General features: G+C 46.7%; 1 protein-coding gene across 1 annotated transcript in view; it reads left to right on the top strand.

The window, feature by feature from the left end:
- Positions 1–18,312, top strand: part of LOC138643501 (zinc finger protein 850-like) — a 49,730-nt gene that overhangs the window by 18,708 nt on the left and 12,710 nt on the right. The gene's annotated exons all lie outside the window — the stretch shown is intronic.

The raw sequence follows: 18,312 nt of genomic DNA, 5'->3' as shown, positions 1-18,312 counted from the left end.
TTAGATATTAGAAAAACTTTTTGACAGTGAGGGTAATCAAAGAGTGGAACGGGCGGCCATGAGAGGTGGTGAGTAGAGACGAGTGAGCACTAAAAAGCTCAAATACTCGTTACTCAAACCTAGCAATTCCTAATGTTCAAGTGCTCATTTCGAGTAAAAAGTATAATGGAAGTCAATGGGAAATCCGAACATTTTTCATGAAGACCCAACAAGGTGGTCTGAGGGCAGTGAAAATGTTGAAAAATGGATGGAAAACGTTCTGAATAGAAGGAGAACAGCATGGGGAAGACGCCTGGAAGCATCTATGAACCCCAGATCGCTGCCAAAAATTACAATCAAGGTCATCCATACACCCTTCAAGGCACCAACTCTAGTACCTCATTCAAATATTGAGAATTCATTGTAGTTGTAGTACTCACAAACTCACAAAGGCTAGGCACAGAGTGAAAAGCCAGGAAAAAATTATAAGCACGCTCATCCAAAGACCCTTGAAGGCAACAACTGGAGGGCCTTATTAAAATATTAAGAAAGTGTAGTTGATGTGCTCCTACACTCCTAAAGGCTCCGAACAAAGTGCAAGCTATGAAAAAATGATAAGGAGGTTAATACAGTCACCCTTGAAGGCAAAAAGCGGAGGACCTCACTAAAAATTTTTGAACATGTAGTTGATGAACTCCTACACTCATAAAGGATTTGCACAAAGTGCAAAGCCAATAAAAAATTATAAGTAGCGTCATCCATTGACCCTTGAAATCAACACCTGTCAAGCTTTATTAAAATACTAGATGGTGGCCCGATTCTAACGCATCGGGTATTCTAGAATATGCATGTCCACGTAGTATATTACTCAGCTACGTAGTATATTGCCCAGCCACATAGTATATTGCCCAGTCACGTAGTATATTGCACAGCCACGTAGTATATTGCCCAGTCACGTAGTATGTTGCACAGCCACGTAGTGTATTGCACAGCCACGTACTATATTGCACAGCCACGTACTATATTGCACAGCCACGTAGTATATTGCACAGCCACGTAGTATATTGCCCAGTGACGTAGTATATTGCCCAGCGACGTAGTATATTGTCCAGCCATGTAGTATATTGCCCAGACACGTAGTATATTGCCCAGTGACGTAGTATATTGCCCAGCCACGTAGTATATTGCCCAGCAACATAGTATATTGCCCAGCCACGTACTATATTGCCCAGTGACGTAGTATATTGCGCAGCCACGTAGTATATTGGCCAGTTACATAGTATATTTCCCAGTCACGTAGTATATTGCACAGCCACATAGTATATTGCCCAGTCACGTAGTATATTGCCCAGTCACGTAGTATATTGCCCAGCCACGTAGTATATTGGCCAGTTACGTAGTATATTGCCCAGTGACGTAGTATATTGCCCAGCCACGTAGTATATTGCCCAGCGACGTAGTATATTGCCCAGTGACGTAGTATATAGCCAAGTCACGTAGTATATTGCCCAGCGACGTAGTATATTGCCCAGTGACGTAATATATTGCCCAGTCACGTAGTATATTACCCAGCGACGTAGTATATTGCCCAGCGACGTAGTATATTGCCCAGCCACGTAGTATATTGTGCAGCCACGTAGTATATTGCCCAGTGACGTAGTATATTGCCCAGCGACGTAGTATATTGCCCAGTGACGTAGTATATTGCCCAATCACGTAGTATATTGCCCAGTGACGTAGCATATTGCCCAGTCACGTAGTATATTGTCCAGTCATGTAGTATATTGCCCAGTGATGTAGTATATTGCCCAGTCACGTAGTATATTGTCCAGTCACGTAGTATATTGCCCAGTCACGTAGTATATTGCCCAGCCATGTAGTATATTGCCCAGCCACGTAGTATATTGTCCAGTCACGTAGTATATTGCCCAGTCACGTAGTATATTGTCCAGTCATGTAGTATATTGCCCAGTGACGTAGTATATTGCCCAGTCACGTAGTATATTGCCCAGTCACGTAGTATATTGCCCAGCCACGTAGTATATTGTCCAGTCACGTAGTATATTGCCCAGTCACGTAGTATATTGTCCAGTCATGTAGTATATTGCCCAGTGACGTAGTATATTGCCCAGTCACGTAGTATATTGCCCAGTCACGTAGTATATTGCCCAGTCACGTAGTATATTGTCCAGTCATGTAGTATATTGCCCAGTGACGTAGTATATTGCCCAGTCACGTAGTATATTGCCCAGTCACGTAGTATATTGCCCAGTCACGTAGTATATTGCCCAGCGACGTAGTATATTGCCCAGTGACGTAGTATATTGCCCAATCACGTAGTATATTGCCCAGTGACGTAGCATATTGCCCAGTCACGTAGTATATTGTCCAGTCATGTAGTATATTGCCCAGTGATGTAGTATATTGCCCAGTCACGTAGTATATTGTCCAGTCACGTAGTATATTGCCCAGTCACGTAGTATATTGCCCAGCCATGTAGTATATTGCCCAGCCACGTAGTATATTGTCCAGTCACGTAGTATATTGCCCAGTCACGTAGTATATTGTCCAGTCAAGTAGTATATTGCCCAGTGACGTAGTATATTGCCCAGTCACGTAGTATATTGCCCAGTCACGTAGTATATTGCCCAGCCACGTAGTATATTGTCCAGTCACGTAGTATATTGCCCAGTCACGTAGTATATTGTCCAGTCATGTAGTATATTGCCCAGTGACGTAGTATATTGCCCAGTCACGTAGTATATTGCCCAGTCACGTAGTATATTGCCCAGTCACGTAGTATATTGTCCAGTCATGTAGTATATTGCCCAGTCACGTAGTATATTGTCCAGTCATGTAGTATATTGCCCAGTCACGTAGTATATTGCCCAGCGACGTAGTATATTGCCCAGCGACGTAGTATATTGCCCAGTCACGTAGTATATTGCCCAGTCACGTAGTATATTGACCAGTGACGTAGTATATTGCCCAGTCACGTAGTATATTGTCCAGTCATGTATATTGCCCAGTGACATAGTATATTGCCCAGTCACGTAGTATATTGTCCAGTCACGTAGTATATTGCCCAGCCATGTAGTATATTGCCCAGTCACGTAGTATATTGCCCAGTCACGTAGTATATTGCCCAGTCACGTAGTATATTGCCCAGTCACGTAGTATATTGCCCAGCCATGTAGTATATTGCCCAGCCACGTAGTATATTGCCCAGCCATGTAGTATATTGCCCAGTCACGTAGTATATTGTCCAGTCACGTAGTATATTGCCCAGTCACGTAGTATATTGCCCAGTCACGTAGTATATTGCCCAGTCACGTAGTATATTGCCCAGTCACGTAGTATATTGCCCAGTCACGTAGTATATTGCCCAGTCACGTAGTATATTGTCCAGTCACGTAGTATATTGCCCAGTGACGTAGTATATTGTCCAGTCACGTAGTATATTGCCCAGTCACGTAGTATATTGCCCAGTCACGTAGTATATTGCCCAGTCACGTAGTATATTGTCCAGTCACGTAGTATATTGCCCAGTGACGTAGTATATTGCACAGCCACGTAGTGTATTGCACAGCCACGTACTATATTGCACAGCCACGTACTATATTGCACAGCCACGTAGTATATTGCACAGCCACGTAGTATATTGCCCAGTGACGTAGTATATTGCCCAGCGACGTAGTATATTGTCCAGCCATGTAGTATATTGGCCAGCCACGTAGTATATTGCCCAGTCACGTAGTATATTGCCCAGCGACGTAGTATATTGCCCAGCGACGTAGTATATTGCCCAGTCACGTAGTATATTGCCCAGTCACGTAGTATATTGACCAGTGACGTAGTATATTGCCCAGTCACGTAGTATATTGTCCAGTCATGTATATTGCCCAGTGACATAGTATATTGCCCAGTCACGTAGTATATTGTCCAGTCACGTAGTATATTGCCCAGCCATGTAGTATATTGCCCAGTCACGTAGTATATTGCCCAGTCACGTAGTATATTGCCCAGTCACGTAGTATATTGCCCAGTCACGTAGTATATTGCCCAGCCATGTAGTATATTGCCCAGCCACGTAGTATATTGCCCAGCCACGTAGTATATTGCCCAGTCACGTAGTATATTGTCCAGTCACGTAGTATATTGCCCAGTCACGTAGTATATTGCCCAGTCACGTAGTATATTGCCCAGTCACGTAGTATATTGCCCAGTCACGTAGTATATTGCCCAGTCACGTAGTATATTGCCCAGTCACGTAGTATATTGTCCAGTCACGTAGTATATTGCCCAGTGACGTAGTATATTGTCCAGTCACGTAGTATATTGCCCAGTCACGTAGTATATTGCCCAGTCACGTAGTATATTGCCCAGTCACGTAGTATATTGTCCAGTCACGTAGTATATTGCCCAGTGACGTAGTATATTGCACAGCCACGTAGTGTATTGCACAGCCACGTACTATATTGCACAGCCACGTACTATATTGCACAGCCACGTAGTATATTGCACAGCCACGTAGTATATTGCCCAGTGACGTAGTATATTGCCCAGCGACGTAGTATATTGTCCAGCCATGTAGTATATTGCCCAGACACGTAGTATATTGCCCAGTGACGTAGTATATTGCCCAGCCACGTAGTATATTGCCCAGCAACATAGTATATTGCCCAGCCACGTACTATATTGCCCAGTGACGTAGTATATTGCGCAGCCACGTAGTATATTGGCCAGTTACATAGTATATTTCCCAGTCACGTAGTATATTGCACAGCCACATAGTATATTGCCCAGTCACGTAGTATATTGCCCAGTCACGTAGTATATTGCCCAGCCACGTAGTATATTGGCCAGTTACGTAGTATATTGCCCAGTGACGTAGTATATTGCCCAGCCACGTAGTATATTGCCCAGCGACGTAGTATATTGCCCAGTGACGTAGTATATAGCCAAGTCACGTAGTATATTGCCCAGCGACGTAGTATATTGCCCAGTCACGTAGTATATTGCCCAGTCACGTAGTATATTGACCAGTGACGTAGTATATTGCCCAGTCACGTAGTATATTGTCCAGTCATGTATATTGCCCAGTGACATAGTATATTGCCCAGTCACGTAGTATATTGTCCAGTCACGTAGTATATTGCCCAGCCATGTAGTATATTGCCCAGCCACGTAGTATATTGCCCAGTCACGTAGTATATTGCCCAGTCACGTAGTATATTGCCCAGTCACGTAGTATATTGCCCAGTCACGTAGTATATTGCCCAGCCATGTAGTATATTGCCCAGCCACGTAGTATATTGCCCAGCCATGTAGTATATTGCCCAGTCACGTAGTATATTGTCCAGTCACGTAGTATATTGCCCAGTCACGTAGTATATTGCCCAGTCACGTAGTATATTGCCCAGTCACGTAGTATATTGCCCAGTCACGTAGTATATTGCCCAGTCACGTAGTATATTGTCCAGTCACGTAGTATATTGCCCAGTGACGTAGTATATTGTCCAGTCACGTAGTATATTGCCCAGTCACGTAGTATATTGCCCAGTCACGTAGTATATTGCCCAGTCACGTAGTATATTGTCCAGTCACGTAGTATATTGCCCAGTGACGTAGTATATTGCACAGCCACGTAGTGTATTGCACAGCCACGTACTATATTGCACAGCCACGTACTATATTGCACAGCCACGTAGTATATTGCACAGCCACGTAGTATATTGCCCAGTGACGTAGTATATTGCCCAGCGACGTAGTATATTGTCCAGCCATGTAGTATATTGCCCAGACACGTAGTATATTGCCCAGTGACGTAGTATATTGCCCAGCCACGTAGTATATTGCCCAGCAACATAGTATATTGCCCAGCCACGTACTATATTGCCCAGTGACGTAGTATATTGCGCAGCCACGTAGTATATTGGCCAGTTACATAGTATATTTCCCAGTCACGTAGTATATTGCACAGCCACATAGTATATTGCCCAGTCACGTAGTATATTGCCCAGTCACGTAGTATATTGCCCAGCCACGTAGTATATTGGCCAGTTACGTAGTATATTGCCCAGTGACGTAGTATATTGCCCAGCCACGTAGTATATTGCCCAGCGACGTAGTATATTGCCCAGTGACGTAGTATATAGCCAAGTCACGTAGTATATTGCCCAGCGACGTAGTATATTGCCCAGTGACGTAATATATTGCCCAGTCACGTAGTATATTACCCAGCGACGTAGTATATTGCCCAGTGACGTAGTATATTGCCCAGTCACGTAGTATATTGCCCAGTCACGTAGTATATTGCCCAGTCACGTAGTATATTGTCCAGTCACGTAGTATATTGCCCAGTCACGTAGTATATTGTCCAGTCATGTAGTATATTGCCCAGTCACGTAGTATATTGTCCAGTCATGTAGTATATTGCCCAGTCACGTAGTATATTGCCCAGTGACGTAGTATATTGCCCAGCGACGTAGTATATTGCCCAGTCACGTAGTATATTGCCCAGTGACGTAGTATATTGCCCAGTCACGTAGTATATTGTCCAGTCATGTATATTGCCCAGTGACATAGTATATTGCCCAGTCACGTAGTATATTGTCCAGTCACGTAGTATATTGCCCAGCCATGTAGTATATTGCCCAGCCACGTAGTATATTGCCCAGTCACGTAGTATATTGTCCAGTCACGTAGTATATTGCCCAGTCACGTAGTATATTGCCCAGTCACGTAGTATATTGCCCAGTCACGTAGTATATTGTCCAGCCATGTAGTATATTGCCCAGTCACGTAGTATATTGTCCAGTCACGTAGTATATTGCCCAGTCACGTAGTATATTGCCCAGTCACGTAGTATATTGCCCAGTCACGTAGTATATTGCCCAGTCACGTAGTATATTGCCCAGTCACGTAGTATATTGTCCAGTCACGTAGTATATTGCCCAGTGACGTAGTATATTGTCCAGTCACGTAGTATATTGCCCAGTCACGTAGTATATTGCCCAGTCACGTAGTATATTGCCCAGTCACGTAGTATATTGCCCAGTCACGTAGTATATTGCCCAGTGACGTAGTATATTGCACAGCCACGTAGTGTATTGCACAGCCACGTACTATATTGCACAGCCACGTACTATATTGCACAGCCACGTAGTATATTGCACAGCCACGTAGTATATTGCCCAGTGACGTAGTATATTGCCCAGCGACGTAGTATATTGTCCAGCCATGTAGTATATTGCCCAGACACGTAGTATATTGCCCAGTGACGTAGTATATTGCCCAGCCACGTAGTATATTGCCCAGCAACATAGTATATTGCCCAGCCACGTACTATATTGCCCAGTGACGTAGTATATTGCGCAGCCACGTAGTATATTGGCCAGTTACATAGTATATTTCCCAGTCACGTAGTATATTGCACAGCCACATAGTATATTGCCCAGTCACGTAGTATATTGCCCAGTCACGTAGTATATTGCCCAGCCACGTAGTATATTGGCCAGTTACGTAGTATATTGCCCAGTGACGTAGTATATTGCCCAGCCACGTAGTATATTGCCCAGCGACGTAGTATATTGCCCAGTGACGTAGTATATAGCCAAGTCACGTAGTATATTGCCCAGCGACGTAGTATATTGCCCAGTGACGTAATATATTGCCCAGTCACGTAGTATATTACCCAGCGACGTAGTATATTGCCCAGTGACGTAGTATATTGCCCAGTCACGTAGTATATTGCCCAGTCACGTAGTATATTGCCCAGTCACGTAGTATATTGTCCAGTCACGTAGTATATTGCCCAGTCACGTAGTATATTGTCCAGTCATGTAGTATATTGCCCAGTCACGTAGTATATTGTCCAGTCATGTAGTATATTGCCCAGTCACGTAGTATATTGCCCAGTGACGTAGTATATTGCCCAGCGACGTAGTATATTGCCCAGTCACGTAGTATATTGTCCAGTCACGTAGTATATTGTCCAGTCATGTAGTATATTGCCCAGTCACGTAGTATATTGCCCAGTGACGTAGTATATTGCCCAGCGACGTAGTATATTGCCCAGTCACGTAGTATATTGCCCAGTGACGTAGTATATTGCCCAGTCACGTAGTATATTGTCCAGTCACGTAGTATATTGCCCAGCCATGTAGTATATTGCCCAGCCACGTAGTATATTGCCCAGTCACGTAGTATATTGTCCAGTCACGTAGTATATTGCCCAGTCACGTAGTATATTGCCCAGTCACGTAGTATATTGCCCAGTCACGTAGTATATTGTCCAGTCACGTAGTATATTGCCCAGTGACGTAGTATATTGTCCAGTCACGTAGTATATTGTCCAGTCACGTAGTATATTGCCCAGTGACGTAGTATATTGCCCAGTGATGTAGTATATTGTCCAGTCACGTAGTATATTGCCCAGTGACGTAGTATATTGCCCAGTCACGTAGTATATTGCCCAGTGACGTAGTGTTCAGCACAGAGCCACGTAGTATATTGCCCAGCCAGGTTTGTCACAGGTGAAAAAATAAAAAAATAAACATATACTCACCTTTCCGAAGGCCCCTTATAGTCCACGGCAGCTTGCGGTCCCAGGGTTGGTATGGGCGCAGGACCTGTGATGACGTCGCGGTCACATGACCGTGACGTCATAGCAGGTCCTTCTCCCATACCATCTTTGCCACCAGAAACTGCAGCGGAAGATGGCGGCCGGCGGGAACGGCTCAGCGGACTACAGAGGGTGAGAATAGCAGGTTTATTATTTTTTTTATTATTTTTAACATCACATTTTTTACTATTGATGCCGCATAGGCAGCGTCAATAGTAAAAAGTCGGGGACACACAGGGTTAATAGCGGCGGTAATGGGGTGCGTTACCCGCGGCATAACGCGGTCCATTACTGCCGGCATTAACCCTTTGTTAGCGGTGACCGGAGGGGAGTATGCGGGCGACAGGCACTGACTGCGGGGAGTAAGGAGCGGCCATTTTTTTCCGGACTGTGCCCGTCGCTGATTGGTCCCGGCAGCCATGACAGGCAGCTGGCGAGACCAATCAGCGAATGAATAACCGTGACAGAAGGACAGACAGACGGAAGTGACCCTTAGACAATTATATAGTAGATTGAAGATAAAATGTTGTTAATGTGCTGCTGTCATGTGGTGGTGTGGAAGAGTTAGGGCTAATCCAAGCTTTGTTCATTTTTTATCAGAGTAAGCCTGCCGGCACTCTCTGCTGACAGGCGACAGCGTTTGTCTATTTTGAACCCCCACCTGACAAGACCCTAGAGGCAGAGCAGCAGAACACCTCCAAGGCATAGTAGAGGAACAGCTCATCCTGTGGAACCCTGCATGTGCAGCTTCAGGAGAAACTCAAAAGGTTTCACACGTTGTCCATTAATCGGAGACAAGGGCACACAAGTCTGTCAGGAAACTCTACACGAGTGGGGTGAAATAGCTAAATGGGAATTTCTTGAAAACAATAGAATATCACCAAAAATGGAAATGCCCAAACACACAAATACATCATATAAAAATAATGAAATCTTTATTATGTACGGTATAAAAACATTAGATACAAAACGAATAAAGAAGGGAAAAATATCAACAAAGACAAGTGTATATATATATATATATAATATACTCTCTGAGGAAGCCGAGGCAGCGAAACGCACCTAGCAGGGACAGTGGTGAATGTGTTACCTCAGTGTGTTTGCTTTATGTGAGTCCTGTGCGGATGTTTTACTCCCTGGCTCAGCACTGGCATACACTTGTCCTCACATCTCTTTACTGCTGTGCTACATTTATGACTTTCTCTACCTTTATGAGGCATTTTAGCCATAATTTTTGCTTGTATTTTGTTCGCACTTTTTCCACAAATCAGCAAATGTGACACTCTGGTTATTCTTATATTTTTGGGGGGCAGCAGTTCTTACTGTCTCCACTTTGTTTTGCATCTCTGCACACAACCACTAGATGGCGGCACAGCAGTCAGATTGAGCGGTGACTCCTGTAATATATTAATATTATGGAGCAGGATCAGTTCAGGGATCGGAGCAGGATCAGTTCAGGGATCGGAGCAGGACCAGTTCAGGGATCGGAGCAGGATCAGTTCAGGGATCGGAGCAGGACCAGTTCAGGGATCGGAGCAGGATCAGTTCAGGGATCGGAGCAGGATCAGTTCAGGGATCGGAGCAGCTGCTTCTGGAGAATCGATCACCGCCGGTCTGCTGCAATGTTCCGTATTTATCTAATGTTTTCATCCTGTGCAGAACAAAGAGCTGATTATTGTGACATGACGGAGGGAACTACAAGTCCCAGCATGTCCAGGCTGTTATCACAGGACATAACGGGGAGAGGTGAGGAGGGAACTACAAGTCCCAGCATGTCCATGCTGTTATCACAGGACATAACGGGGAGAGGTGAGGAGGGAACTACAAGTCCCAGCATGTCCATGCTGTTATCACAGGACATAACGGGGAGAGGTGAGGAGGGAACTACAAGTCCCAGCATGTCCAGGCTGTTATCACAGGACATAACGGGGAGAGGTGAGGAGGGAACTACAAGTCCCAGCATGTCCAGGCTGTTATCACAGGACATAACGGGGAGAGGTGAGGAGGGAACTACAAGGCCCAGCATGTCCATGCTGTTATCACAGGACATAACGGGGAGAGGTGAGGAGGGAACTACAAGGCCCAGCATGTCCATGCTGTTATCACAGGACATAACGGGGAGAGGTGAGGAGGGAACTACAAGGCCCAGCATGTCCATGCTGTTATCACAGCACGGGGACAGGTGAGGAGGGAACTACAAGGCCCAGCATGTCCATGCTGTTATCACAGGACATAACGGGGAGAGGTGAGGAGGGAACTACAAGTCCCAGCATGTCCAGGCTGTTATCACAGGACATAACGGGGAGAAGTGAGGAGAGAACTACAAGTCCCAGCATTTACGAGCTGCCCAGCGCCAGAGAAGACAAACCGCCCAATGATCATCATCTACCCCCGGATCCCCACTTCTCCATGGAAACCGCACTGCACTGGAGCTCCACCCCTCTCATGTCACGTGATTATCTCCTCCTGCCTCTTACCGCCCTTGGGCTCCGCCCACTCACGTGACTGAGCACATGATCGTCAATCGTCACGTGTCGTCTCCTGTGCGGAGCTCCGCCCCATGACGTCATCACAGGTCCTACACCCAGAGCAGCAGCGATCCCCAGGTACAGGGAAGGTCCTGCTGGTCTTGTTCTCCCCGTTATCAGCCAGCAGACCATTTCCCGTCATTTAGAGACTTCTATACAGAGTGTGTGTATATATATATATATATATATATGTGTGTGTGTATATAGGTCACCGGAGAGAGGTCTGTGCTGTCTTGTTCTCTCTGTTATCAGCCAGCAGACTATATACAGAGTGTATATATATATATAGATGTGTGTGTGTCTGTGACTCCGCCCATGAGGAGGGCACAGGTCACTGGGGAGGGGTTTGTGCTGTTTTGTTCTCTCTGTTATCAGCCAGCAGACTATATACAGAGTGTATATATATATATATAGATGTGTGTGTGTCTGTGACTCCGCCCATGAGGAGGGCACAGGTCACTGGGGAGGGGTTTGTGCTGTTTTGTTCTCTCTGTTATCAGCCAGCAGACTATATACAGAGTGTATATATATATATATAGATGTGTGTGTGTCTGTGACTCCGCCCATGAGGAGGGCACAGGTCACTGGGGAGGGGTTTGTGCTGTTTTGTTCTCTCTGTTATCAGCCTGCAGACTATATACAGAGTGTATATATATATATATAGATGTGTGTGTGTCTGTGACTCCGCCCATGAGGAGGGCACAGGTCACTGGGGAGGGGTTTGTGCTGTTTTGTTCTCTCTGTTATCAGCCTGCAGACTATATACAGAGTGTATATATATATATAGATGTGTGTGTGTCTGTGACTCCGCCCATGAGGAGGGCACAGGTCACCGGAGAGAGGTCTGTGCTGTCTTGTTCTCTCTGTTATCAGCCAGCAGACTATATACAGAGTGTATATGTATATATGTGTGTGTGTCGGTGACTCCGCCCATGAGGAGGGCACAGGTCACCGGAGAGAGGTCTGTGCTGTCTTGTTCTCTCTGTTATCAGCCTGCAGACTATATACAGAGTGTATATGTATATATGTGTGTGTGTCGGTGACTCCGCCCATGAGGAGGGCACAGGTCACCGGAGAGAGGTCTGTGCTGTCTTGTTCTCTCTGTTATCAGCCAGCAGACTATATACAGAGTGTATATATATATATATAGATGTGTGTGTGTCTGTGACTCCGCCCATGAGGAGGGCACAGGTCACCGGAGAGAGGTTTGTGCTGTTTTGTTCTCTCTGTTATCAGCCAGCAGACTATATACAGAGTGTATATATATATATAGATGTGTGTGTGTCTGTGACTCCGCCCATGAGGAGGGCACAGGTCACTGGGGAGGGGTTTGTGCTGTTTTGTTCTCTCTGTTATCAGCCTGCAGACTATATACAGAGTGTATATGTATATATGTGTGTGTGTCGGTGACTCCGCCCATGAGGAGGGCACAGGTCACCGGAGAGAGGTCTGTGCTGTTTTGTTCTCTCTGTTATCAGCCAGCAGACTATATACAGAGTGTATATATATATATATAGATGTGTGTGTGTCTGTGACTCCGCCCATGAGGAGGGCACAGGTCACCGGGGAGGGGTTTGTGCTGTTTTGTTGCCTCCCCGTTATTCCTGTGACATCTCCGCCCTCCATGTAATATATGTATTAGGCTGGTGCTGTCACAGGCTGGGATCGGGTCGTCTCCTCAGGATATGTTCCCACGGTCAGTAAACGCTGCAGGGTGGACGCTGTGCACTTGAGCATCATCCAGGTGTTACAGCATAGTGTATGGATTTCAAGAAACGCCTTATCCACTATGTGTGTACAGACGCGCGTGGAGACGGACATGCACCGCGTCTTTCCAGACCGCAGCATGTCTAGTCATCTTGTGGAGACGCTCATTCTCAGCAAGATAAATGTCCCCGTACAATGTATTGGTCGTGGAGTCACCTGCGTTCAATAGCCATGAGCAGACCTGTGCTGCGTCCAAAGTGCTGCCGATTACTGACCGTGTGCACCGACCCTTACAGCTTCTGGTTACATCAGCCACAAAGGGGTTAAACGAGCTAAGTACAAGATGGTGCCAACCCTTTCCTCATGGATCCCATCCCCCCACTGCTCACAGATCAGCCGTCGTCTCTTCACCTGAACTGCTGCGGAACCTCTTTTGCCACATGAAGCTTTAATCAATCGCTGTGTGCACAATTTGGGCCAAAATCTGCATCACGTCCTTCAAGTGTGAACCTGTCCCAGAGTGGAGCCTCTTCCCCAGTGCCTCTGCTGTAACTGTAAGGCTGCATTCACACAAACGTCTGAATTCTCAGACGCGTCTGCAAGGTCGGAGTAGTAAGCCAACCGAGACCGGTGTCTGGGATTTCTCTTCTTCGAGCACATGGACTTTATGATTGGTGAGTGTGCGGTTAGCGTGCATCCGCCACAAATCCGTCTGAACTGGGCCCAAGGAGCCGACATCTATGGCAGATCCAACTCTGTATAAAGTAGTACCGTGCCCCCTCAGGCAGGCGGAGAGTGGTGGGGGAGCCACACACGTGGTCACACAGCGGCGGCCATACCTGGCCGGTGAGAAGTCTCAGGTCCTTCACAAAGGTGCAGATCCCAGAAGTGTTCACATGCCGTAAATGTGTGTCCGGAATATTCCTATCATCCACACGGCCAAAGTGACGAGAACCTTTATTTACATTGTATAAAACCCTCGTCCCGGCGAGTTTTCTGTTATTTCCCCATCTGTTCTGTATTAGTAAAATCTTTTCAATGTTTGCAGCAAAATCCTCACCAGTCGCCGTCGTCTGCCGTTCCCGGCGCTGCTGCCGTCTTTCTCCTGCATTGTGTCATCACATCTCCTCGCTGGCTCTTACTGTGAACCATTACTGTGTAAGGCCCCGTCACACGTCTGTATAATACCAGCACCGGACAAGACAGCACCGCTCTTATCAGTGACCCAACATTGAGTCATCCATTTTTTTTCCATTATGACTTGAGAAAAATCAGTTCCAAAGCTTCTTCTATACACAGATGCAGCACGCGGAGGGTACACAGGTGACACGTGGCTGACATGTTCTACATCCACCCGTAATCTTGTATTGTCCCTTGTCATCTGAGCAGCTCCATAGATGATAATGGGTACATAGAGCATCCATGAAAAAAACGGATGCAACACCTACTGCAAACATGGACGTGTCATTCTGAGAGCCGTGTTATCAGTCTCCCAGGCTGGCGATGAGGAAGTGACTTCCGACCACATAGAAATGTTCACAGCTGCGATCACATGATGCAGGAGAGGATTGCAGCTGGAAATGGAAGAAGACGGCGACCGGTAACTGATGAGCACAGACTGAGCGTACATGACTGATAGCGATAACAGATGGGGATATAAAAAACCAAAAGCCGTGATTGGGACTTTACGCGCTGTAACTTGTATAAACACTTGTTCTGCGTTCACTTCTGCAACATAAAGCTGTAAGTTATATCGACAGCAGAATATGACCGCCTGTGTCGGGAGGTGATAATATCTAATGTCACAGTGGATGCAAGAATGATTACACGGACGGCGAGAATGAGAAAGGTCCAAGTATACTGAGCATTAAAGGGGTTGTCCAGTGATGATAAGTTATCCCCTGTACACAGGATAGCAGTGGAAGTCCGATAGCTGGGACCGGCATCGATCAGATGAACAAGAAACTTTTATCCTTGTTAGAATGGAGCGGCGGTGTGCGCTCAACAGCCCCATTGAGAATGAGTGGAGCGGCGGTGTGCGCTCGACAGCCCCATTGAGAATGAATGGAGCGGCAGTGTGCGCTCGACAGCCCCAGTGAGAATGAATGGAGTGGCAGTGTGCGCTCGACAGCCCCATTGAGAATGAATGGAGTGGCAGTGTGCGCTCGACAGCCCCATTGAGAATGAATGGAGTGGCAGTGTGCGCTCGACAGCCCCATTGAGAATGAATGGAGCGGCAGTGTGCGCTCGACAGCCCCAGTGAGAATGAATGGAGTGGCAGTGTGCGCTCGACAGCCCCATTGAGAATGAATGGAGTGGCGGTGTGCGCTCGACAGCCCTATTGAGAATGAATGGAGTGGGGGTGTGCGCTCGACAGCCCCATTGAGAATGAATGGAGTGGCAGTGTGCGCTCGACAGCCCCATTGAGAATGAATGGAGTGGCAGTGTGCGCTCGACAGCCCCATTGAGAATGAATGGAGCGGCAGTGTGCGCTCGACAGCCCCAGTGAGAATGAATGGAGTGGCAGTGTGCGCTCGACAGCCCCATTGAGAATGAATGGAGCGGCAGTGTGCGCTCGACAGCCCCAGTGAGAATGAATGGAGTGGCAGTGTGCGCTCGACAGCCCCATTGAGAATGAATGGAGTGGCGGTGTGCACTCGACAGCCCTATTGAGAATGAATGGAGTGGGGGTGTGCGCTCGACAGCCCCATTGAGAATGAATGGAGTGGCAGTGTGCGCTCGACAGCCCCATTGAGAATGAATGGAGTGGCAGTGTGCGCTCGACAGCCCCATTGAGAATGAATGGAGTGGCAGTGTGCGCTCGACAGCCCCAGTGAGAATGAATGGAGTGGCAGTGTGCGCTCGACAGCCCCATTGAGAATGAATGGAGTGGCAGTGTGCTCGACAGCCCCATTGAGAATGAATGGAGTGGCAGTGTGCGCTCGACAGCCCCATTGAGAATGGAGTGGCAGTGTGCGCTCGACAGCCCCATTGAGAATGAATGGAGCGGCGGTGTGCGCTCAACAGCCCTATTGAGAATGAATGGAGCGGCGGTGTGCGCTCGACAGCCCCATTGAGAATGAATGGAGTGGCAGTGTGCGCTCAACAGCCCCATTGAGAATTAATGGGGGAGAAAAGTGTGTCTTGTAATATATATACACACACATATTGAGAGTAGTAAACTAATAAACAGGACAATAAAGAACAATTCTATAAACATTTCCTGCCTTACATTTAACCCCCCAGGGACGTTGTGAAGTTGAGTGGTGAATCCAGAAGCCTCCCTATCACTCGCTATCATCTTCTCGCACACGTGGGGTCTTGTATTTAGTGGTGTCAATCATAGTGGTGTCTTTATTATAGACTGGAATAACATGTCAGATACATGTAATATAGCGAATGCACAATGTTATGGAGATTCTCATTACGCCCTTCATTAATAGTATTTGATTGATCATGTTTTATGGATTGTACAGACCGTGAAGAAGAAGAGGAAATAAAAAATAAAAAATGTTTTCTGTCCGCGCATGTAGAAGCCGTTCAGTGACAGCCAGGTATTTGATCACTTAGTCTTGTTTTAAGGCTTGTACAGACTGGGTGATGAGACATTTCCCAAGATCGCTGCTTTTCTGATAACTATCCTTTCAGGATTGTGTCCTTCTTCTCGTCATCTCACAATGTGGAGATTTTGGTTTATATTGGTAGAAATGTCTGTAAAAAATGAATTGTAAGAAAAACATGAGGCTTTATAGGGCTCGGGCTCGTTGTTATTCTGTTTTTATTTCTTAGCATTTTGTCTCTTTTTTATCACGTCTGGTTTCATATGCAGCAATGTGAGGTCTCGCTGCTGAGACCAGTGAGGGCGTCCTGTATTTCTATGGTGTCTGTGGTGTATTAGAGTGGATTCTTGTTGGGATCATTGCTACATTTTTATTTCGCTCTCGTGAGCTCCCTAGGGGAATAGCTTTAAAGGGAACCTGTCACCCCCAAAATCGAAGGTGAGCTAAGCCCACCGGCATCAGGGGTGTTATGATACGGTGGTCTAGGAGCAACATGGAACGAGCTCTGAAGGAAGTGGTAACTGTACTGACCGCAGTCCCTAAGCTCAACACAACACTAGAAGTAGCCGTGGGATGCTCCTAACTCTCCCTAGGCATCTCGTCACAGCCTAAGAGCTAACTACCCCTAAAGAAAGAAGCAGGAAAACTATCTTGCCTCAGAGAAAATCCCCAAAGGATAGATTAGCCCCCACAAATAATGACTGTGAGTGGAGAGGGAAAAGACATGCACAGAATGAAACCAGGATGAGCACAGGAGGCCAGTCTAGCTAAATAGATAGGACAGGATGGAATACTGTGCGGTCGGTATAAAACACTACAAAAATCCACGCAGAGTTTACAAAAAAAAACTCCACACCTGACTAAAGGTGTGGAGGGCAAATCTGCCTCCCAGAGCTTCCAGCAAGACAGAATAAATTCACACTGATAAGCTGGACAAACATAGAAAGCACAGAATGGATAAGTCCACAATCTATGGACAGAAAAGAGCAAGCAAAAACTTAGCTTAGCTGAACTGGTCAGGATAACAGGGAACTCCAAAGAGATGTGAATCCAACCAGAAACCATTTACAAGTGGCACTGGCTGAAGACAGAGCCAGGCATAAATAGCCGAGCAGAAGAGAAGATAAGTGGAGGCAGCTGATGACAGCTAACTCCAAGGAGCAGCCATACCACTAGAAACCACAAGAGGGAGCCCAAGAGCAGAACTCACAAAAGTGCCACTTACAACCACCGGAGGGAGCCCAAGAGCGGAATTCACAACACAGGGGCTTATCTCCAGCATTGTGTAATGCATTCTGTAATGCTGTAGATAAGCCCCGATGTATCCTGAAAGATGAGAAAAAGAGGTTAGATTATACTCACCCAGGGGAGGTCCTGGTCCGGTTCTGTCTGATGGGCGTCGCGGTCCGGGGCCTCCCATGTTCTTACGATGACGTCCTCTTCTTGTCTTCATGATGCGGCTCCGGCGCAGGCGTACTTTATCTCCCTGTTGAGGGCAGAACAAAGTACTGCAGTGCGCAGGTGCTGGGAAAGGTCAGAGAGGCCTGGTGCCTGCGCACTGCAGTACTTTGCTCTGCCCTCAACAGGACAAAGTACGCCTGCGATGGAGCCGCAGCTTGAAGACAAGAAAAGGACGTCATCCTATGAAGATGGGAGGCACCGGACCGCGACGCCCATTGGACCGGACAGCAGCGGGACCGCCCCTGGGTGAGTATAATCTAACCTCTTTTTCTCATCTTTCAGGTAATATCGGGGGCTTATCTACAGCATTACAGAATGCATTACAGAGTGCTGGAGATAAGCCCCTGATGCTGGTGGGCTTAGCTCACCTTCGATTGTGGGGGTGACAGGTTCCATTTAACGTTTTGTGGGGGTGGAAGCCCTGTGCTTTCAGGATGGTGGGTCCTGATGT

This window comes from Ranitomeya imitator, chromosome 6, assembly GCF_032444005.1.
Source record: "Ranitomeya imitator isolate aRanImi1 chromosome 6, aRanImi1.pri, whole genome shotgun sequence".
Lineage (NCBI taxonomy): Eukaryota > Metazoa > Chordata > Amphibia > Anura > Dendrobatidae > Ranitomeya > Ranitomeya imitator.
Note: the sequence above shows the minus strand (reverse complement) of the source record. Positions and strands in the feature narration are given on the sequence as shown.